General features: G+C 36.3%; 1 protein-coding gene across 1 annotated transcript in view; it reads right to left on the bottom strand.

The window, feature by feature from the left end:
• Window positions 1-23,893, bottom strand: part of LOC136350994 (1-phosphatidylinositol 4,5-bisphosphate phosphodiesterase epsilon-1-like) — a 108,805-nt gene that overhangs the window by 62,948 nt on the left and 21,964 nt on the right. The window contains exon 2 of the mRNA XM_066303200.1: window positions 22,559-22,582. The gene's annotated coding sequence lies outside the window, so the exon portion shown is untranslated. The remainder of the gene's footprint in view (window positions 1-22,558; window positions 22,583-23,893) is intronic.

The following is a 23,893-nucleotide window of genomic DNA, read 5'->3' as shown; positions in this document are numbered from 1 at the left end:
TACGTTAGACTGCTGGGAGGCATATTCAAGGATATACTTGTCAATACTTTTAGAAAAGAGTTTACTCATACAACTATTTCCTGTTTATCGTAAAATGCTGTAAATGCATTGTAATTGAGCGAATATTTGGTTTGTAGAAATCCTGATTTTGCTATCTTAATGAGCGTACAAAGTGCATTAAGCGAGTAAATATTTTGATTGATGTTTTTAGAAAGGTGATTCCCGGCAGGTCTATATTTATCTCTCACAGGATTCAGTAGTTACACTTAAATTCTTTTTACATGAGCACGTAATAGACAGTATTTTAATCCAGACCACTTGATTCGGAAAAGATGATAAATCCGATAATTTATTATTGTTTAACTCACTGTTGTTCCACTTAAATCCTTACAAGAAAATCAGATTAATCCGACGGATTAAATTGAAATAATATCCCCCGTAACGCTAGATTACGTTGAAAAAATTAGATCGACTGAAACATAATTTAGTGGCCTCAGTTAACCCCTTTCTTCCAGACGCAAAAATTCTAGGATTAAAGCCCTGCTTCTCTCAGTTCCTCCAAAGGTGTTTTCTCGAAAGTTTTCAAACCTAAATCACTAAAATATACTTAGTAAATAAGCCATACTCTCGTGTTCGTAAAACAAGACACATACAAGGTATGAGGTCAAAAGGGCACGCAATTATTATGAATCATGCTTGCAAAACCATGAGTCAAAGGTCTTTATGCTTCATGCGTCATGAGTCATTTTGAAATTCCAGAATGCAGCTCGACGTGGTCAGCAGTGCAAAAATTAAGTACGGGATGTTTGCGAATAAGTGCGAGAGATATTAAGGACTGATTACTGGGGTATTTTTGTAAAAAAATTCATACAAATATAGGTCCGAACACACTTCGTTTCCAAGATACAGAGACTATTAAATCTCTTTTTTGATTTTCTTAATTATTTCAAAAACGTTTTAGAATATTGTCACAAAATTTGCGACACTCTATAGCAAAATAAATGTGCGTTTTGTGAAGTAGGAAGGACATTTCCACTTACTTTAATGCCATCTGTGCGCCCATCTAATGACAAATTTCTAACGTCACTAACTTTTCCTCATACCGATATATTTTTTTAAACAACACATCAATTCTCAACAAAAAAAAAATTCTTAGTATTTTGTCGCTCAGGAAGCCGTTTTCAAGATAAAAAATAATTTGTTTATATGCAAAATTAAACAAAACCACCAACAATACAATTCTAAAGTTTCAGCATGGATTTCTGCACTGTGCAAGCTGGTACTACTTACCACTGCTTCTGAGAAGACTTTCACGCGAGACCTGGACACCCTGTATTGATACTTTCAGTTTAATAGAATTTGAAGTTCAAATATAAATTACCAATTGCAATGAGCGATGATGGAAATAACTGATAGGATGGAAATTGAATTTTATTCGGCACAAAATGACTAACGAAAAATAAAAACAACATGAACATACATACAACATCCGTCATATGTACATATATCCATATGAATATGGAATAACGGCAATAACTTTTTAACTAATATTTCAATCAAAAAATATTTGAAGTAAAAGTTATAAGGCAAATTTGTTGTCACTTTTTGATGATCTTCAATTTTTTTTTGCCCCACAACAGTCCCACGAAATCCAACTTTTATTTTTCAAATTTGACTCTTTTTTTCACACGCGTTACATAATCTACACGTATTTGCTCATGCAAACATGTCAAAATTTATTGGGGTCGGAGAAAAAATAATTTAAGAAAAAAATCATTTTGTTTATTTCATTAAAAAATTTTATCCAATCGGAAAAGCAAAATAACAAAAAACACCCTGTGTACGTTTTAAACATCAAGTAAATAGCATTCCAGAAATTCCAATTTTTAATTTAAGAAAAAGCAGTGCCAATGTTTTGCTCGGTAAACTAGAGTGATCAGTCCGATTACCTGATTTAAATTCCTGCAACTTGTTCCTTTGGGATTACTTAAAAGATCGAGTTTATAAGGATCGGTCAAGTAACGTAGGTGACTTAAAGGCTCACATCGTCACTGTAATGCAATCGATTAGGACAGACACGTATGTTCAGGTAGATCGTTCATGCAAAGAATAGCACTATGCTTTCACTAAGCAGAAATTCATTAATTTGCTTGTCTGGTTGAATTTAATTTTTTAATATAATAAGAGAAACAATTTTTTTCTCGAAATTTGTCTTGCATAACTCCAATAAATTTCTATATGTATGTATAGACAAATAGGTGTAGTTTCCATAAAACAATTCAGAAATTAAAGGTCACATTTGAAAAACAATAGTTAGATTTCTTTGAACTGTTATGGGGCAAGAAAAAAGTTTAAAGTCATAAAAAGTGAGAACGAAATTATTTTAAATGTTCTTGCCATTATTCCATATATATATATATATATATATATATGAAGAACCCTGCATATTATATTCCATTTCACCGATATTTCTCATGCAAAAATGTATATAATGATAAGCGCATCATTGTGAAAGGACGTAAAAGAAAAGGAACTCTTGACAATTTGAAACCAGGTGAAATTGAGCATATGAATGGGCTTCTCGAAAGCAATTTTTTCCAGCTATCGTCCATGTCGTCGGCAACAAAGGGCCGTATATAATTTTTTCTTGGGATAACCATAAAATGCTTAGGATCAAATTTACTTTTTAGTCAAAAATAAGGGTTAAAATAGGAATAAACCCCTACACGCTAATATCGGTTCATCAAAGAAACTTCGACGTTATTCTGCATGATTGCCCGAGGGTATTCGATTATTGTGATTAATTCATTAAACTGAAAATCGCGAAAGAACGAAAGTGGCACTGCCAAGTAAGTAAATGATTTTTTATTGGACCAACTTTTTCGGTTTTTTCCAATTTACATTTTCTTCACCATCATGCAAGATCAGCTTAAGCTTTTTTCACTAGCATGCAAAATTGAATTTTAAAATTAATTGTTAATTAACCTATTAAATACAGCCATGGATATCGATAAGTAATACCGCAGGAGTCTCTCAATACTCTAAAAGCGGCGAATTATACCGGGTGTTCATATTAAGTACTTACACAAATTTTAAAGAGTCAATATTTACTTAATTTTAAGATAAAAAGTTCATATGAACGTGGATCGTGTCGGTTTGGTTCTCGAGGTACAAAGCTTAACAAAAATTTTGTTCGTTTGTTATTTTGTTTATATAGTTGTTCAATAACATGTCAATTTGATGAAGTTCTGGGAATGTTGGTGATGAGAAATTCAAATATTTAGTGAGAGTTTTGTTTAATGTTAGAGGGCGCCACACAGAGTGTTATACCGTCATTTAAATAACCATAAATTTTAATATACGTATGTCCCCAAAAGCAGCCGTTTTAGGCGAACAGGGGTTTAAACTTGAATCTGCGTTGGAAGGTTGTCAATTAAATCACTGAGAGTTTTTGAAAAATAAGTATATCCCCGCTTTAACACGATTTGTACCTCTCCAGGATAATATGAATATTGTGAATTGCTCCTGTCATATCCCTGATACATGCCGCTTGCGAAAAGGAACTGGGGCAAAGCCAAGAACAAAGGGTCATATGCCCAGATTTTACACGTAAGTTAAACTTGCATGTAAATTTTATCCATTTTTGACCTCTTCGTCACAATTACAGCCACAAGGGCGATATTTGATATTAAACAGTGTCACGTTCCACTTACATGCTCTAATTTAGTTCGCAGTGCATGTATGCCCCCAATTAGCAATGCTGTAGCCTACAGAGAGCATAGCTATGATGCCGTTTGTTATGCTAATGTTGCAAAGCGATTGCCAATAATTTTCCAAAAGGAAGTTCCCAAACATGATCTTGAAGCTACCAAATGGGAAATTACTCTTGTCACTTCCCATTAGATAACCCCCACTAAAATATAGCGCACAAGGTTTGACTCCATTACACCCAATTAGAGAAGTTTTGTTTAACTTTCCTGCTAAGTGCTCTTTGTCAGTCCGAGTTTGTTAAGGTCCATAGAGCTCGCGGCCTATATACAAGAAGCCAATTACTCGGAGATATGCTCTTGCGCCCTATTGTTGCATAATTGTTAAAATAGTTTGGCTAAGTGGAAAATTTCAGATTGTATACTCTGTGCAGTATAAGCTAGTTTGCCGTCAAGTGGTTAAACATCAGCTAACTTAATTAATGGAGCCGTCTCCAAGTTTTATAGTTCCTTTGGACGCCTTGATGTCGTCTTGAATAAAAAAGCCGATGGAAACACATCCTGTTAAGTTTGGTGAACGGAGAATCGATCCAGGCATTCGAACAATGTTATGAACCAAAAACTCATTCCCGGAATGAGGAAACTTTGCTAATCATACTTTTGCAGGCAATTTTCAGTCAACCGTGCCCGGACCTAAATTCTAAACCGAATTATGAATTCCGGAGAAGACTTAGGTGGATACAGTTGTCCCCGTTCATATCGCAACGAGAAAAAAAATTGTGAAGAGATTGAAACGGTTTTTCCTTTATATTTCCGGAGGAAAAACTTTCGGGTCACGTCAAGTCAACTTTCCGATTTATTCCAGCGAACTTCCAACGAAGATCTAAGTACATAAGTGTTCATGGAAAGCGTCTAATAATCCTTTCTGGCAATTCTACGTAACGAGCTAGGTAGATAGCTGCTCCATTTTTTCGCGGAGCTCAAAGAATTCCGTATAATTTTCAAGTATTAAAAATGAATGTGAGACATACAGGGTTGTCCTCTCAGGAGATGCAAAGGAGAAATTCTAGACGATATTCGTTGGGAACTAACCTTCTTGGCAATTCTCAAAAAATTCTCAAAAACGAGCATCTACACTGAATTTGAGGGCTCAAAAATGTCTGAAAAATTTAAGACTTTTTGAACAATTCATGATAATTTCATTCTGTTCTGTTCTGTACCAGTTCAGTATCAGAACCTGGTCTTGGACACGAGTTTATAGACACCCTGCCAGGGGGTAAAACAGCAAAATTGATAACACAAAGTGACTACAATTGTTGACAAATCTGATAGAAACGAGATGAAACCACTGTCTTCCACGTAACTTGAAAGTTCGACGAGCTACCTGCTGATGTCAAAGCTTCTTTGGCTTGAAGTGGGCTGCTTGGCTGCGAGTCAAATCAAGTCTTGAATGCGTACCATCGAATTGTGCGGCTACTTACGGAGTTTTATTCTCGCAAGTCATAAAATTCTTTAGATAAAAAATTGTTCATAATGTTCGCAATAAACAGAGAAAACGTAATAGCCGAAAGCACTCTGGTTAAAGCAAAATTACATCTAAACTCCCAACAAACTTGAGGGCGTGAGTGGGATTTCGAAGCGATTGCTCCCGAAGCTGAAAACACATTTTCAAAGTTCGCGAAAATTGGTAAAACTTGAAGACACAGGATATCGCGTGAAAGTTCGATACCCTGAAGGTGCATTTACATTCTTACTTATGCGGAAGTCAGGGACGTAACGAGAGGACGCTCAAAGGTATTACGCAGGGTGTGCGAGTTTTTGCAGCAAGATGCTAACCACGTATTCTACGCAGAAAAATAACATCAGTTTGCAATATAAACTATATTCAAGAATGCTTTGTTAAAGAATTAGGAGACTTGAAATTTTACATTTTTTCCAATTATTGAGATATTTAGCTGAAATTGCTTAACTACATAATTAGACGCATGACCTTCACATTATTCCATGGTAGTGAGGAATTGACTAAGCGCAAACTATCTACAGATATAAGTAAACCATGGATGGCGAATTGCTTGGCCTCCTCGATTGCCGGATTTAACATCTGTAGGTTTCTATGTTTGGGGCTTTATGAAGGAATATGTTTATATAACAAACTATATAATTTTTGTACGTAGCATACGTCGTTGAAATCCTGCTTAAAAAAACCGGACACCCTGTATAAAAAGGATTTTAAGAAGAAAGTCTTTAATTTAAAAATTGACCGATTACATTCCAGAAAGCGTTGAATACCTCTTCAAACTGACGGTTGAATATTATACTTTTGCATTTTCAACAGGCAAAATGTAAGGAGAACTTAAGTTAGAAGGTTTGGTGATCCGGCTTTTGTTCCCATTTTAACCTTTTTTGATGAATATAAATGTTTATTTTAATAAATATAAAATGCGTCGAAAATCTGTACCGATATTAGATTTAGACAGTCAGAATCTAAATCTAGACCATCTAAATGTACAGAACAATCATATACTAAACAATAATATTTATTGCACTTAATTACTGCTGATGGCAATAATTGAGTTTTCAATTATTCCAATTAAAATGAATAGGGATGCGACAAGTATCAATAATGGTTGTCTGGTGTTCTTCAGATCATAATTGTTTAACTAAGGTCGAAATTCCCTGACTTTGTATCATTAATTCATAATCATAGAGGTAAGTCTTGGCTGTAACAACAGATGCACGCGAATTACGCATATGACTATGGATTAGTGATGTGGGGTGGAATAATCCCAAATTAACTTCAATTCACGATAAATGTAGTGTAAAGCTCGTAAGCAAGCAGTACGGCCTGATCCCGGAAATCCGTAGGCCTCGCCTTTCGGCTCATCTACAAACTTTTCGTTCGCGTGATGTTTTCCATTCCATACTTGTGGAATATCCTAAAGGGTGATCATTAATAAAAACCTCAAATAGGAGTTGAAATATGTTATCTACTGTTATCAATCGTCAATGTCAGATGTTTGATAGTCAATAATAAATGGCTTAATCGCCGTGCTAAATTTACGGCTCGCCGCTTACTGCCAGTTCTTTTAATCAAGTTCAAATCCGTTATTTATATCATACGCAATTCCAGAAACCGGAATCTCCTAAATCCGCTCGCTGACTTGTAACTGGGCCATTCCGGAATATACCAGAAACATGTCCTACCCTGTAAACAAATTCTGGAAACATACATGAATAACATCAATAATTCATAAGAAGGCAAATAAAACGAATTTTCAGATGCACTTTTGAAATAAGTACCTAGCGGATTATACAGAGAAGGCACAGAATATATATTTACCACAGAAAGTTCACCAGTCGCGGCACCTTAGTATAGTCAGATCAAAGCAGCGCCGTTAGAACCGAAAAGAGCCAAGTGGCCGTTCTATCAGAGAGCTCAAGTTGAATTTTCGCTCCTGTACATACAGTGTGTCCTGAATAAGTCCTATGGAGATCGCGATCGCCGTAAGACATACAAAGCCGGGCAAAAGGGGATTCTTTTGGGATACTTTGTAAAGACCTCGTTTTTTATTCCCAAGAGAGATCCAGAACCATTGAGGTGTGTCTACGGCTATTATTTTCAAATTACATTACATGTTAATATTTCCCCAACGTTGATTATAAAAAGGGCTTTCATATACCCGCCTACGTAAAATGGAATTATGGAAACCCAACCCACGCGCGACATGCATACTGGGACTAACAATTTGCGCTAATTTGCTTGCATTAAACTCTAAAGCTTTTACGTTGAATTGATGCAGAGGCTTTTTCCGTTTTCCTACTTCGTTCCAAGTTTGAACAAAATCTCTAAATGGAAACGATTCAGGTGCACAATACATTTGTATATCAATAAACCAGATGCAAAATAGCGATGCAAGCGTGAACCATCAAATATTCAACAACAAACTGGTTGTGACTAACTTATGAAATTGCCCCGAACCGTGAAACAGTTGGGGGTTTGCGGAGGCGCAAATTCCTTTAAATTCTGATATATAGTCGAAAATATCCTGCCTAAAGCTGGGGTTACTTGGTCCCCCGAGAGAGGCACTTTTGTATCTAATCCTTAAGGCCATTTCGCCTTTGCATCAAGGTAGTTGGATGAAATACTCTTAAAGTGGTGTGGATGAAACACTTTTAGAAAATTATTCTTGGGTGTATGTAAGAAGAGCCTCTTTAGAAGAGAAATTTAACGATTTTGAGCAGGAATGATAGCTCGTTGTGTAATGAGAAAGCGTTCACTTGATGCAAGGTCTCGTATTTTGAAAGCACTACATCACCACCATCCCTACACAACTAAAAGTCGGACCAGATATTACAAATCGTCATGTAATCGCAATAAACGGTTAGAGAAATCACATAAACCATTTGTTGTGTAGCAGGGCCTAGTGTCTTAAGTCCCTTAATCATGAAGGATTTAACCATAAACTTGTTTACGCAGATTTTGAAGAGCAGACAGTGAAAGACTCACTAACAACTAAATCCTGTTATTAAATGTCTGCTTAAGGAGGAGCAATGAAAACTGACTAAATTACATTATTAACATACTAGGTTGATGAAACAGTACATTGGCGCACCACTGCGACTGTGCAATCCGAGGCAACAAGCGACAAGGCAGAAATGAATGAGCGTTATGAAACTCGTTTCTTAAATTGAACTGTTCGCAGTAACGTAACGAAGCCGTTAAGAATTAAAAATGGTCGGTAATTTACCTAACGAGTGCGGAGAGTGATACTTTACACCGCAGTAATCGAATGGCGTAAAGGCATTTTCCCACGCGTTAGGTGCGCTATTCTGCCGTGAGCGCATGTCTGTTAGCAATATTGTCGTAGGTATGTGCGATTAGATCTGTATACGTACAGAAGCTGAAACCAATTTTTCTGCACGCATGTCAATGGCCACCGCTTGACATTACTCACAAAGATTTTTGACACTTGTCCGGGTGCAATTAGGAGTTATATGCTTCAGAAAGTGCCAAAAGTGTAATCTCTCTCTTTCTCTTCCTCTCTCTCGCTCTTTCATTATCCCCCTCCCCCCTTTCACTCCCTCTCACTCTCACTCCCTCTCTCCCTCTCTCTCTCTCCCTCTTACTTTGTGTCCAGATGCATTTTTAGTGATAAAAACGGCAATCACTTGCACTTGCCTCGAACTATATTTTCTCATATTTCACGTGTTAACCAACCATAAAAAATATTTATTTGAAATTGAGGTTTTACCTTGCCATTGACCACGTCTCATTCGTTCGTTCCCCTTTCCTATTATTAGGAAGGAGGAATGGCCGAACGATCATATTTGACGACGTGATTGTACCTTTGCACAAAAGCGATTTAAATATGAATTCTGAATAAAGATCATAATCGTTTGTCTAATGGCCAAAGGGTGGTGATAGATTGTGTGTTATCGGGTACGGCCAAATTCTTGGTCATTTGCTTCATTGTAGTTATAATTGCGCGGAACGGACAAAAAAAGGATCTCATTTAGAGCATATATCTTAAATTTCACTTATCTCGCCGGCAAGTTCGTAAAAGGGAGACCAATATTTCCACTTTATCTTTTTGGAAATCCACATCAGTAAACGTTTAGTGACACCGGTGGGATTTTAACTTTTCGCCTTTACCGAACTTCTCACGCTTCCGAACAAAAACAACGATTTATATTTCGCCATACATTAATAAAAAGTTTCTCTCTCCAAATCTGACACGACAGTCGAGACTTGCGAGGATAGTCCCAGAAGTACCCGATCTGACATATAGATGGCGATTTTTTTTGTTAAAAATTTGCGTATATTACAAAGACCTAACCTCAAAAAGCTTATGTCTAAAGTTTGACGTTGATTTGTGTTTGCTTCAGAGCCATTTTTAGTGCTTTTAGAGATTTTGTGAACATGAAAAAAGTTGGTCATCAATACGTGATTTAATACTTTCATTTGAAAGATCTTCGTCCATCCAACATCAATGGTCGACCCAATGAGGTGATGGTGTCAGTTTCTTGAGATGCACGTGGGATCATTTTTTAAAAATTATTTTCCTAAAGGAAAAACAACAAACGAAGAATGTTATACAAATTTATTGCAACGTTTGAGCGAAAAAGATCGAGAAAAGACCCCCTACTCGACAGATTTGGCCCTTTCAGATTATTTTCTATTTCCAAACTTGAAAAAATTAATATCTGGAATATTTTCTCCTCATTGCCACATAATCTATTTCTGACAGGTCATTTGGTTCAGTAGGGGACCTAAGAACCCCCCTTTTTTAAAAATGCCATACCTTAAATGAATCTAATTCACGGATCGAAGCTCCCAGATTTGTTTCTGAAATGCATCAGAGAAATCAATTCCGAACGCCTTTGGTGTAGATTCTATGAAAGACAGTGGCGTCCAACTAAATACATAATTGATTTAGTTATTTGACCTACAGTTGCGGGCAAAAGTATGAAAAAACATTGCGGAAAATGCATTTTTGTTGATCAATCATGCTTTTTCTGTCCTCGAAGTTTATGATTAAGGTAAGGTAAATGTTGTTGAACTTATCACACCATGTTTGTCTTAGGAATGTTCTTTTCAAGAACGTTATCGTTAAAACCAATTTTTTGCTGGGCAAAAGTATGGAATAATATGTAGTTTTGTCATTTATGGGGGCATTATTAGCTATTCAAGTTGGTTTTATGGTGAATAATATAAGTGCAATGCGAAAGAAAAAGTATTTTTCTGAAGATTTTCGAAATGCAATAGTTGAAATGTCCCGTCGTGGTTGCCGCCCAAAAGAAGTTTCAAAGGCTTTGAAAATTAGTCAAGGGACTGTTTCACAAATCCTTAAGAAATTTACGACCTTTGGAAATGTAACAAATTGTTAAACGCCTGTTCATCCAAGAAAGACAAACGTTACTACCGATCGACAGATCGAACAAATATCAAATCGAGGTCCTCTCCAAAGTCATCTAGAGTTGTTCGGGAGGAAATTTGTAACAATACAGAGATAGCTACAAGTGATCGAACTATGGCACGTCAGTTGTGTGAAACGGGCTTGGTAGGAAGGATAGCGATGAAGAAGCCATTTATGTTTAACAAGAATGAGAACATCTTTTTTGCTCTCCTTCAAAGAGCGGCGCTGTTCTTTTCTAGTGACGAAACCAAAATAAAACTTTTTTATTCGGATTCGGAAAATATATCTTCGGTGACCGGCAAGACTTAGCTCTGAACCTAAGAACCAACAGTGAAATATGGTGATGGTGGCACAATTGCGAGAGGATGTTTTTCACGATCCGACGTTGAACGTTTGACCAAAATCGACAAGATAATGGATCGGTTTCTATATAAAGACAATCTCGAGCAACATATGTTACCATTTGCAGACGAGGAAGTTTGTTTAATATGGCTTTTTCAACACGACGACGACGACCCAGAACATTCATCCCTCCTAGTTAAAAATTGGCTGACAGAGAATCAAATTACGGTCTTAGTGTGGGCGTCTCAATCACCGGATTTAAATCCGATTGAGGATCTCTGAAAACACCTAAAACGAAAAATTAGAGACAAGAATGTGTCCAATCAAGATGAATTGTGGAAAGTTCTAGCGAAGAATGATTGAAAATTCTCATTCCTATCTGCAAAAATCTGGTCGACTCTATGCAACGTCGATGTCAGATTGTTGTAAATTCACAAGGATATGCTGCTAAATGTTAATGCATTTCATGTTACGATTTGTTTTTAATGGAATCTGCAAAGTATTCCATTCTTGTCTCCCGATCGATTCGTTATTTTTCATTTTTTAATATGCATACAAATTAATTCAACATTTCTTGTTGCTAACATTATATATTCGGGTTTCTGTATCACATGTTTATTTTTTTTAATAATCAGTATTTCAACGTGAAATTATGCTACATTTAGAATATTCCATACTTTTGTCGTGTAACTTAAAATATTTTATCTGCTCCATAGCTCTGACTGCGCTTTTGTGGGAACACGTTTATTATAAAAAAAAGTTTTTATTGACGCCCACACCACCCCTTGGGGTTTTTCGACATATTTTTGGGACACTCTGCGTAATTACTTAGTGATTTGACCCTCTGTACCTAAAAAAATGCATCCCACGTTCCCCGCCGTGGCAATACCACCGCTCTTTTCAACCTTAATGCTAAAAAGTGCTGTAAAATTGCCTTTTTTGCTTAACTGTACCATTCGGGACCCAGTTGCGATTGAACAAAAACCAGTTAATGCCTTCTGCACTGTTCGACAATTAATGCCAACAAATACATGGAAATGTGCCAAATTCGAATGCAAATTCCTCCAAATTCACCAGATATTTCAAGTAATCATTGGCGCTATACAATTCTGGTGTGTATATCCATATTGGCCGCCATTGTGCTGTGCTACTCGGGCGAATTCCTGTTTAATTCGATGCAACGCATAATTTCAGATCGGAAGTGCCGTTAATCGTGTGAGTACATCGATTTAGGAGAATTTTCCATGAAGTTACGTAAAATCTAATAATAAAATTATGAATTTCAGAGCGTTAATTTTAAAACTGCAATAATGCGATTCAGCCATCAGTTGTCAACAATATCCAGAGCGGCACTGGAACAATATCCAACATCAAAAGTTCATTATAGTCAAACTTTACAAATTACGTTGAACAATTCTGGCAAAGCATCCAAAATGATGTATGGAAATGATTATTTATTTGTCGTTTGGGTTTTTGGCGTCATGTGCGAGTCAAAATTACAATTGTCCAGGTCTAATTGGTTCCAAAATTGGTACGTTTACCTGTTTCTAGGAAAAAAAGAGAGGAAAAATTTTGGGAAATTTTGATCATGAAACAACTCGCAATGGCTCTCTGATTGCTTACAATGTGGGCTTTTACTCGTTCGATTAATTCAGATATTATTGCAGAATTATTCGGCTACTTTATCAGATTAAAAGGAAATCTGTACCAAAGATTCAAAGAAAGGTTACAAGCCCTGCTTCCAATGTAAAAACTGCTGAACATAGAGACGATGATCTTACATCACAGGCGTTAAGCCTTGGATCCTATTAGACCGACGTAGTAAATGTTCGTCATTTAGTTTATAGGTTTAGGTCTAAACCCTATATTACGCCCATGTATAATACTATCTATTTAGAAATATACCCGACATAATTAGATTACAGTACCATAGAGCTCCGATAAGGAGGGTCTCGAATTTCCACCATTTTTCTTTGACGCAACTCGCAATTAGGGTGTAAGCACGTTTGTTACTTCACCTGTATCATTGAGCCGACTCTAAAAAAAATTCCTCATAACATTCTTGTCAAGATTTTAATTATTGGAAGAATCGCCATAGCTTTTCGTTCTAAAGTTAATCAATTTTTTAATGTTTTCGTCCTCGGGTAGCATTAGCGACCATGAACCTGCGAAGAAAGAGATCACAACAAGGTACTGAAAGGAAGTCGTTGTTGCACAATATTACTCCTAGTGCGAAGATGTAGCAGGTTGCGTGGAGTACCGGCTCTAAAACATACTCACTGCAGAACTTATATGGATTCACCCACCCACACAAGTATTTACGGGAAAAAATGTTTATCTTGCAAAAACATAAAAAGCAAATAAAAATCGAATGTGTTTACTACAAGCAATAGTTGAATTCATAAAAACATGTCCGATTTGTCCTGTAGCATCGGTTTTGATGTTCCGATGTAGTCTTGGTGAAGTTATAAATTTTTTCTTTTCCGCAAAATCTATTAAAAATGACTTATGTATATAGAATTATCAAACGTTCAGAGGGGTAGAATTATTGATCTTTCGGAAAAGGGCATGTCCCAAAGAGAAATTCCATGAAGGGTGGGGGTTACACAGGAGGTTGTATCAAATATTCATTCAAGATTTCTGAAGTTGGGAACCTCAAAAAACCGACTTAGGAGAAGTCGTAGAAAAGTCACCAGAAAAGATCAGGACCGGTTTTTGTCTCAAATAGCAGGAAGAATGATCATCCCGAGCTTCAAAGGCAACATTTGAAAGCTACAGGTGTTAGTATTTTAGTCAAAACAGCCAGGAAAAGACTTCAAGCCCGGAGCTTTTTCAGCAAAAGACAGCTAAAGGTTCCAATCCTATTAGTGCGAAATAAAACTGACCGTTTGAATTGGTGTTTCGAACACAAAAAATAGATAATTGAAGGCTGACAAAATTTCTCGTTTTCAAACCAGGATTGGCTTGCAATCGGATAACTGGCAAATTCGCGTGTTAAAAATTTGTAGGAGACAAGTTACGCTTTAAGCTGCTCGATGTGTTTCCAAATACAATGGAAAAATTATAATATTTTGAGGTCGCATTATGATTACTGAAAAAACTTCTTTAATTCCCATCAGACAAACATTAACAATGTATGTGGAACCCACAGTAAGACTCTGAAGAGGTACTTTTAGCGATTTTTTTTTTCACGCACGATAACGCCCCTCCACATACAAGCGGAGCTAGTAGAAAGTTTTTAAAAATAGAAGACGCGGCGGTTTTAGATTGGCCTTTTTATTTACCGGATTTTAATCCAATTGAGCACTTGTGGGATAAGATTAAAAAAGGATTAGAGTCCGTCAAAATAACCCTGACCGCGCTGAACAATTAATGCGAACAATTTTAGGAGAATGGCGAAATATTCCCCAAGAAGCCATTGATAATTCAACACAGAACATGTCTCATCGAATTCGTTTATCCATTATCGCTAGAGGAGGCAATGCTGATTATTGAGTGAAAAAAACTATTATTATGTATTTTTTCTTAAATTTTCATTTGCTTTACATTTAATTTTCACGGAAATTTCTATAATTTTTTTCGATATTTTGTTTTCTATAATACAACATATTTGGATAAACTGATTTTCATCTTGAAATGTCTCTTTTTAAATTGAATACTCTTTTCTGGTAATTCCATGTAAACTTGGTTGTGCGTATGGCAAAACCCGTCTACCAAGAGGTTTGTGCATTTGCTAAATCCGATTAAAATTAATTGCGAGAATAAGAAAATATTTTCGATTGAAACACCACATCCTCCTTTGTGTGTCCAGAAACGGTTAGGGATATAAGGATTGACCACGCCATGTCATACTGCAGCTCCCCTCATGTCTCCCTGAACGCCCTACTTCTGATGCTCTGCATGGTATATGATTACCTGTCTAAAACAAGTTCGATTTCAGGAATCTTCAATTTGCTTTCTAAAGAGACAAAATTTCCTCCTGAGATCTCAAGATGGGAATTACTATGTATTGTAAAATTTTATCAGCTCTTAAACCATGTATAAACACAGTCAGTTGGTGGTTTGACCTTATTATAAATTGAATAGAGCTTGGAGAACTTTGCAACCATTAAATGAAAATATAAATGTCCAACGTGTTCATAAAGTAAAGCATTCATTTATTATTGCTGAGAATGAGAGTTTTCCGTGAAATTAACGGGTATGTCAACCACATAATTTAAAGAGTGACCTTATCTGTTGCACCATTAATTGAAATTTCGAGGAGGATGAACGAGGATGGAATGAAATATTTCCCACCTCGAAAATAAAACAAATTAAAATAGGTGGCATTACCATTCTATTTTTCCACACAGTATTTCTGAAGTTCAGTGCACTTAACCCAAAAATGCCTTTATGCGATGATTATAAGAAAATTTGTCCAATAATTCAAAATATGCATTTGTTGCTGATATCACTTCAGCACCTGACCCAAATTTCTTACGAGCGAGACTATTTCAAATTCGAGAATAAATTGAAATTGCAAGGAGTCAAATCTGGTGAATGGATGCATGAGGCAGTAACTGAAAACCTAACTATTCAATTTTATCCATCACGGCATGAGACTTGTAAAACGGTGCGTTTTCCTGATGAAACAAGATTTTCTTTATCGCTAAACCACTTTGCAGAAGGCTTCCGCATGCCTAAAAATTTCGTCAAGATAGGACGTGTGAGCTCTTTAGATATTCCCAAAGTCAGCAATTTCAACCAATTTTAGTCTTCGGTCATCTAAAAGAATTTAGTGCACTTTTTGCGTGGTTTCTTCAATAGTAACTGATGTTCGCCTTCCCGAAATGTGGCATCTTTTGTACTGGTTCTGCCATGCTTGAGATCCGCAACCCATGAAAATAATGAGAATGAATCGCGTAAAATAGAATCTAACTCAGCATTCGCTTCTGTTGGAGTTAAACCTTTGATAAAGAGAGATTTTATAGCCGGACGTACTTTGTTTTTCTCACTTTTTGGCTAATACCGAATGTATACGTGCATATACCGGGCGATTCAAGAAGATGGCTCGCCATTATAAACTTTTTATTTTCAAAATTAGAAACTTGAAATGTGGAGGGAAGCTATATGAGAATAGAGCCGATTGAATTACTTTAATAACGTTTATCTAGCTCTCCCGGTTTAACTAGAAATTACCTTAATTTTAGATTTTTAAATGAAAATCCCTATAAATTTTTACTATCCTGGAATCTACATGTCATTTTTAATATAAAAATATGTCATTAACAAGTTTTTTTTCTTTTTTTCATGTCGAGCTACGCCACTGAGGCATGCGTATTAAGTACAATTTTAGATCAGAATTATAGGAAAAAATACTAATTTGTCATTTCATTGCGTCCTTTTTCTTTTATAAATAATTTAAATGCCGAATAACATGTTTTCCCATTTATCTTCCACTTTTCAGATGGCCACATGTTGGCTCATTGTAATTTTCTAAAAACAATTTTTTCCTGAATTTTTTGACACGAAATACAACGTATGTTTATTTATAAATAAACAGTTAATTCATTAAAAACATTAAAATTTTGAAAAAAATGCGTTGATCGTGGAGTACATTTAAAAATCGAAAGTTGGGGTCGTTTCCGGTTAAACCGAAAGAGCTCAACTTTCGATTTACAAACGTCATTAATGTCAACCAATCGGCTCTATTCTCATATAGTGTTCCTCCAAATTTCAACTTTTCAAGTTTAAAAACAAAAAAGTTACAAGGACGAACCACTTGCTTGAATCACCAGGTATAGCGAAAACATCAAAGTTAATTGACATTTCATCGTAAAATGACCGAGTTGACAAAAGAAACATGTCACTCGATGTACAGATTGAATTATTAAGGACATCATGTTTCAGTCATTTGAACTTTGCATCTCACCCTCGTATGAACAATATAGCGACAAGATATCTGGAAGATGCTGATCTCTTCAAAACGATCTGAAACATTTAACTTACATAAAATATCAATAAGAAACGTTTCAAACCACCCGGCATCCAGCCCTGAAATATCGTGGGATGTATGTAGGTAGAAATAAAATTAGGATCGCTTGGGGACGGCTTTAGATCACAATATGCTCAAAGGTAAGAGCAGAATCAAAACAGACACAGTACAAAATACAATTTCGCAGGGGCGGCCTTAGCAAGTCTGACGCCCGGGGCAAAATTTTTAATCACAGCCCCCCTACCCCCGGAACAACCGCCAGGGAAGTCTGCCGCCCTGGGCCGGCGTCCAATTTTGCCCCTCTCCATAAGGCCGGTACTGTATTTTCCGTAACCTTAGGGTTAATAAGAATATAGCAAACATGCTCCTTTGTTCAGAAACCGGACCAGCTCCGCTACTAAAATTTTTAATTATACTCGTATGCTTTTTCAGAGTCAAAACAAATACTGGCCGTATAGTGTAATGTTATTTCGGTATTTCTCTCTAAATTAATAATAAACATTTCGACTAAACGAGTAAAATAAAATAAAATTTCAAAAGTTACCAAAAGCGACATTTAATCAACTCTATTCACAATTACAATGCATGTAGAGGGTTTCGGAGTCAAAAATCGTGCTCGACATTGGCGCCTGTTATTAACCCAATGATTATACGGAAACGTGTTTCCAGTGAACTCTTTAATTATTAAATTATAGATAAACAAGCAATATTATTTCATGTGCTATTCCTTTTTGAAAAAACGTCGTTGAATGTGGTCCATGGGAAAATATTTTTGTTGCAATTAGAGAAACAAAACATCAATCTTCAGATTATCAACCTATTTTTAAGATTAATATGCTCCGAGCGGATGTGAGTACCGAAAAGATAATACCCACAGAATTTTACATGCAGGAAAGTAATTTTTCAAAATCTTGATTTCATTCATAAATTCAAGGTAAATGAACATTTTTCCGTTTAAAAATAAATCTTCGTTGGCAGATTGCACGTAGATGATTCAGATACAACAACATAGGCAAATAAACTTTTAGGCAACTAAATATAACCCCGTAAACCACAGCTTTGATCAACAAAGCAACAATATCGAAGTTTATCATCTTTAACTTGATCTGCAGATGAACGTAAAAAAAATATCTTTATCGCTCTCTCAATCTAATTCTGATAGTATAAAAAAACGGTGAATAATGTCTACTTTTCGAGATAAAAAGAAAACAAATGTTTGCAGAGTATTGTAAACAATCCATTGCAAGCATGGAAAAAGGGATAAACTAATTATATTTAAATGTATCACGACAATTATACGGTACCGTTTTCGCTGATATGCACATGGATTTTCAGTGAGTGCAAGCGAGAGGCAATTAGGCGATTGATAAGTACGAGGGAGACAGGCTATTGTTCTTGACTCGCGAACGGTACGCCTTAATCCGAGGACGAATCATGTCACAAAAAGTACTTGTTTTTCCAGTGATGCGTCCTAAAAATACTATGTCGACCGTGATGTTTGTAAAAGTGAGGCTACATTAATTTATCATGTAATTTGTTCTCAAGGAACGCATTCAAATTCGTAGGTATGCGCGCAATTTGAGGCCTCCAAAATGACGTAGGCCTACATCCCTCCTCGGATCAAATCGCGCTGCTTGCGAGTAACGACGCCAGTCGATCGTTGACGATGGAAGGGGAAACGGTAGCCTGTCTCTCTCGCACTTATCAATCGCCTAATTGCCTCTCGCTTGCACTCACTAAAACTCCACGAGCTTAGCAGAGAAAAAGGTAAAAGCTACAGTATTTTATTTCGCACATCATTAAAATCATCATATGCGAGATGATGAGTAACACAGCCTCCGCTATGGTGTTCTACAGATGAGGATGTCGTGTTATTATGAATAATTTTGTGCCTTTAAGCTCCCAAAACAAAAAGGAAACTTCCACCCTACTTAAGCCATAAATTTCAATAAGTACAAACAGTCAGTCCCAAAAGTATTCTTACACCAGCCAAACTCCTCATTTGAGGAGCTTTTGGGAACTGTAACTAGAAACTCACATATCTAACACGTGAAATGGTCTGAATTATCTCTTTTATTGTTATTTAATTACAAAACGTAAAATCAGAATTCATATAAATCAACAAAAAATAATTTTTAACACGTCACGCTAATGTTCGTAAACTACCGATGCAACGTATTAATGGTAAATTTAATGGATTATTTAATACTTTGTAGGACGTCCTTCACTAAAATAACTTCTTTCAGTTGTCTGGGCATTGAATATACCAAATTGGCTGTGGTTTCATATGAAATTTGTTCTCATTGCTCTTGTAAAACAATTTTCAAACATTCCCGACTTGTAATCTTTTTTTGAATCTTAGGAGAGTGGATTTTCCTGTCCAATTCATCTCACAAATGTGCGATTGGATTCAGGTCTGGGGACTGTAGTTGATAATCAAGATGTTTTGGCACATTATAAGCAATCCACATTTTTACATTATGTGCACAATGTGTTGGATCGTTGTCCTGTTGCATAGTCCAATTTTTCAGCCCCAATTATTGAACACGTAATAGTGTGTTAGCACGTAAAATATCAATATATTGATACTATGATGACTATATTGATTCATATTATCCTCAATAAATGCTAAAGATCCAACCTCAGCCGCCGACATACCTCCGAATTATAATGTGGCCACCACCGTGTTTAACTGTAGGACAGAGATTTTCTGGATAGAGTGCAGTGTTATTTTTACGCCAAACTTTGCTTTTGCCATCCGATCCGTATAAATTAAATTTGCCTTCGTCACTGAATAGAAAATTTTCCCAAAAACATTCGTCTTTGTCCACATATTTCTTGGTAAAATCTAATCGTTTTTACTTATAAATTTTTTATATAAACGGTTTCTTTCGGGGTATCCTTCCTTACAACACAGATCGCAAAACTCTTCTTACGTTCTCCGAGTGTACCTTCTTCCCCGCTTCTGCCGACATTTGCATTGCCAAAATAGGGGCACTGTATTTTAGTTTTTTTTAACTTTCCAAATAAGCGCAAGTTCCTGTAGAGTTAAGATCTTTTGTCGCCCTTTTCTCGGTTTTTTACGACACTTCCAATTTCCTTGTCGTGTTTAATAACAAATTGCACTGTAGAACTACTTTTATCAATTATTTTACTAATTTCTCCATACGATTTTTTTCCTCGGTGTAACCTTATTATTTGATTTCGAATATCTTGAGAACGCTTTTGTCCTTTTCGACCCATTTTTATTACTACCAACAAATGATTAAAAAACATACTGTCCATGTACCTGGATGCATTTGAGAGCAAAAAAGAAGAATTTTAATTTTTTGTTTGGTTTGTTTTGAGCCTTATCAGATCAACAATCATTTGTACGAATATATTTGAGACCTTCCAAAAATGATGTTTCGTCCTTTACACAGGAGTTGTAAAGGAATTATAATTATATATTTAATGACTAAATTACAATAATGGAGATAATCCATTTCATATGTTGCATATGTTAATTTTCAATCGCAATTCCTAAATGACCGTTAAATTGCAAATTTGGATGATGGACGAATACTTTTGTGCCTAACCGTACATAGCTATGTACGTATGGTAATGGTACTGCGAGTGGGTCTTTTGGGCTTCGATTTTCTACTCGATTACTAAAATACTCACTCGATTGAGTGTGAGAAGTAACACAAAAAAAAAACGATCTTTTGCGGAAAAGTTTCACTTTCGGCACTTCTCATGGAAATAACTATAATATACAGGCTGATTCATAACTATGGGATCAAACTTGTGAAGATTGTTCAGTGCAACACGAGAAGACGTTTAAGACTAAGAACCCATATCCTGAAATAGACGCCACAGCCTTATGATGCCTCAAGACAGTTACGTGCAAAAATGTGTTTTATTGAGTTATTTTGTTTATTTTCAAGCCAGAACTTCTTGAAAAAGCGCCACTAATCGTTAAACAGCAAATGTGGCTGCAACATGATCTATTCAATTTCTATTCCAGCCCGTCAGTGTTGGGATTGTCAGTTCAGACAACATTAGATCGGCAGAGATGGCCCAGTTCCGTGGCCCCCTAATTCACCCGATCTAATATCTTCAGATTTCTTTCTATATTTTTTCGCACATATGAAACTGTCTTAAATCATCACAAGATCGTACCGCCTTAGGAAGACATTTCCGGGCACGGGTTCTAGTGCTCAAATCTATTCTATTGCTGCACTGAATGATCCATAGGAGTTTGATCTCATAATTCTGAAACACCTAACACCGACTAATCAGGTTGCGATATGAAAGTTGTTGTGCCTTGGTAAAAACGAAAGGCATTGTGGCCGCATTTGGGAAACTATAGTATAAAATTGACAATACTGCGAAACGATGAAATAATCCCCATGATCGAGAGAGATACCAAGATCGGGACTAATTGTCACTACGAGACCAGGACCGAGACTTAGTTGTAAATACGAGACCGAGGCCGTGTCTAGACAACATTCGGGCTCGGCCGTGCAATGTTCGAAATGGAATTTCTCAAATCCATCAGCAATATTGGGAATTCCTGGAACGAGCCACACTAGATGTTTCATATAATAACAACTGTCTCAAATAAAAATATCGCACTGTAATTTTAATAAACTGAAATTCTCCGCGGGATATTGTAAACCGTCCATTCAAATGTTCATTTGGTGCTGCGTCCATTCCTTGCTAATTAAAGTGGGTGTTAGTATATGCAATGACCTGTACTGAAATGGAACAACCCTCGCCAAGCGACAAATTAGAGATAAATCATGTTGTCCGAACCCATATTACCATTTCAAACCAAAACCATTTAATTCACTTTTCCAAACATACTACGCCCAACGTTTAGCGATACCAAATATTGACCGGAAGTTCTGTTTATGGAAAGCGTTAAAAACGCGAACAAAACCGGAATTTTTCTTTTTCAGAAAAAATTTACTAAGGCCAGCCCTGTCGTATCCACTTGGAGCAGTGTGGCTAATTTAATTTCAAAAAGAAATAAAGTTGCTAGTTAAACGTCCAACTTCCATTGTTTAACTTGTGTTTTTTTTTGTTACGTGCCTAAGTTTGAGTGAAATTTGATTACATGGGCAGTCCTATGGCGTTTTGTATTGTTTCGGGAATGAAAAATTCAGCATCCAGAAAAAATTGCCAATGGGCGATAATAAAAAATTTAATTGTCACAGTTGTATTGTTCCATTAAAATCACGTTTCAAATGCTGAATCTAAAGCGTTGTATCACGAGAGAACAAGATCGGTGGCAAATTTATGAGAGCCTCGTAAATTTTTATTCTGCAGTTGAATTAAAATCTACTTAACTCTAAATGGATAATGCTATAAAAGAAACATGAAATAATTCTCGTTTCATGTTGCGTGACAACCAAAAAGGGTTTTTGGCCGTGGACAATCGATATGGTTTCAGAACTTGGTAGGATTTTTTGAGCTACTCATCCCTATTATAGAGAACAAAACAAACGTATCGATTGGATTATTTTGGTAAAACGGGTTATTGGATGGAGGTCTTTAAACCTCGCAAAACTTCCTAATTACAGACCAATTGCGTGCACTCATCCATCGTCTTCGATTATACTTTTTCGACTTACCGTTGGACCAGCCTGAGACGATACCTGGAACAAAGCAAATCTACTTTAATTTCTTGTGTATTTCACCAGACTGCACAGCAATAAATGAAATATAAGGTCGGCACTACGCATGAAACCCATTAGAATAATGACTTAGAATCAATTATCGGTTAGAGAAAAAAAAAATTCGTTCAGGCATCGTTCTGGATGTTTTGCCAAATTGTTCGATGCAATTTGCGAAGTTTGTCTATAATGAACTTTTAGCGCTGAAAATTGTTGAAATACCATTGGGGAAATCGTTGACAAGTGATAGCAAATTAAACGTTTACAATTTCGCGTTAGCAATGGACAAATTTTATTGCGTATATGTATGTATTAACGTGATTTCAGTACTCATTAAAATGGATTTTTCTGATAGACTCATGCTTCAAAAGCTGTCAGTAGGTGTTCAAGAAACATACAGGGTGATTTGTTTGGTGCGTTCGCTATCGTTCTCTCCCTCTCTCTGTCTTTCTGAAGTTCGCAGAGACGTACCGTCAAGTGCCTCGTTAGGGGATCACCGAAGATGCCATATTGTTGCCCCGAAAATTCGGCCTTATTCCCAAGACAGGGAGGAAAATACCCCAAATTATCGAAAAATTTTCCACGCTATTTTTCAAACTTTCAACATAACCTAGCCGAAACGACTTAAGGCCCACTATAATAAATGCTCATAAAATTAATTATCATTTTTTTTTATTTAGCATATGTTGGGTTACTTAGGGAAAAATCAGGCTTAAACATAACATTTAGCTTTTAAAAATTGAGCCGAAAATCATAAATATTTTAACAAAGTACTGTAAGTACTTAATATTTGGCAACACTGCATTGTTGAAATAAACTTAACAAATGCCAGAAACAGAGAAAGTTAATAATGGGTGTGCCTGTCTTGAGCATATCCAACTTCTTGACACCGTTTGGGCATAGAGCTGATTGGGTTTTCTATCATTTCCCGTGGAATGTTGTTCCATTCTTCCTGGAGCTTCTCTGCCAGGTCATCTAAATTTTCGACAGTTGGACGATCTCTCAACCTTCTCTGAAAAATGTTCCAAAGATCTTTTTTATGGTTCACGTCTGAGGAATTTGCTGGTCACTCCACAGCTTCGATATTATGCTTCTGAAGGTATTGCCTTGCTGATCAGACGACGTGGAGTCCCGCATTGTCTTGTTGAAGAACAAAATTCAGTGCTTTCCTCTATGCTGTGAATAGGATTACGTAAGGTTTTACGACGTCCTGTAAATACCGACCACCGTTCACAATTCCACCACGAAAATTCTCGAAAATTATATTATTATTATTTATATGTCAAAATTTGT

The sequence above is a fragment of the Euwallacea fornicatus genome, chromosome 4 (genome assembly GCF_040115645.1).
Source record: "Euwallacea fornicatus isolate EFF26 chromosome 4, ASM4011564v1, whole genome shotgun sequence".
NCBI lineage: Eukaryota > Metazoa > Arthropoda > Insecta > Coleoptera > Curculionidae > Euwallacea > Euwallacea fornicatus.
This window is presented reverse-complemented; position numbering and strand designations above follow the sequence as displayed.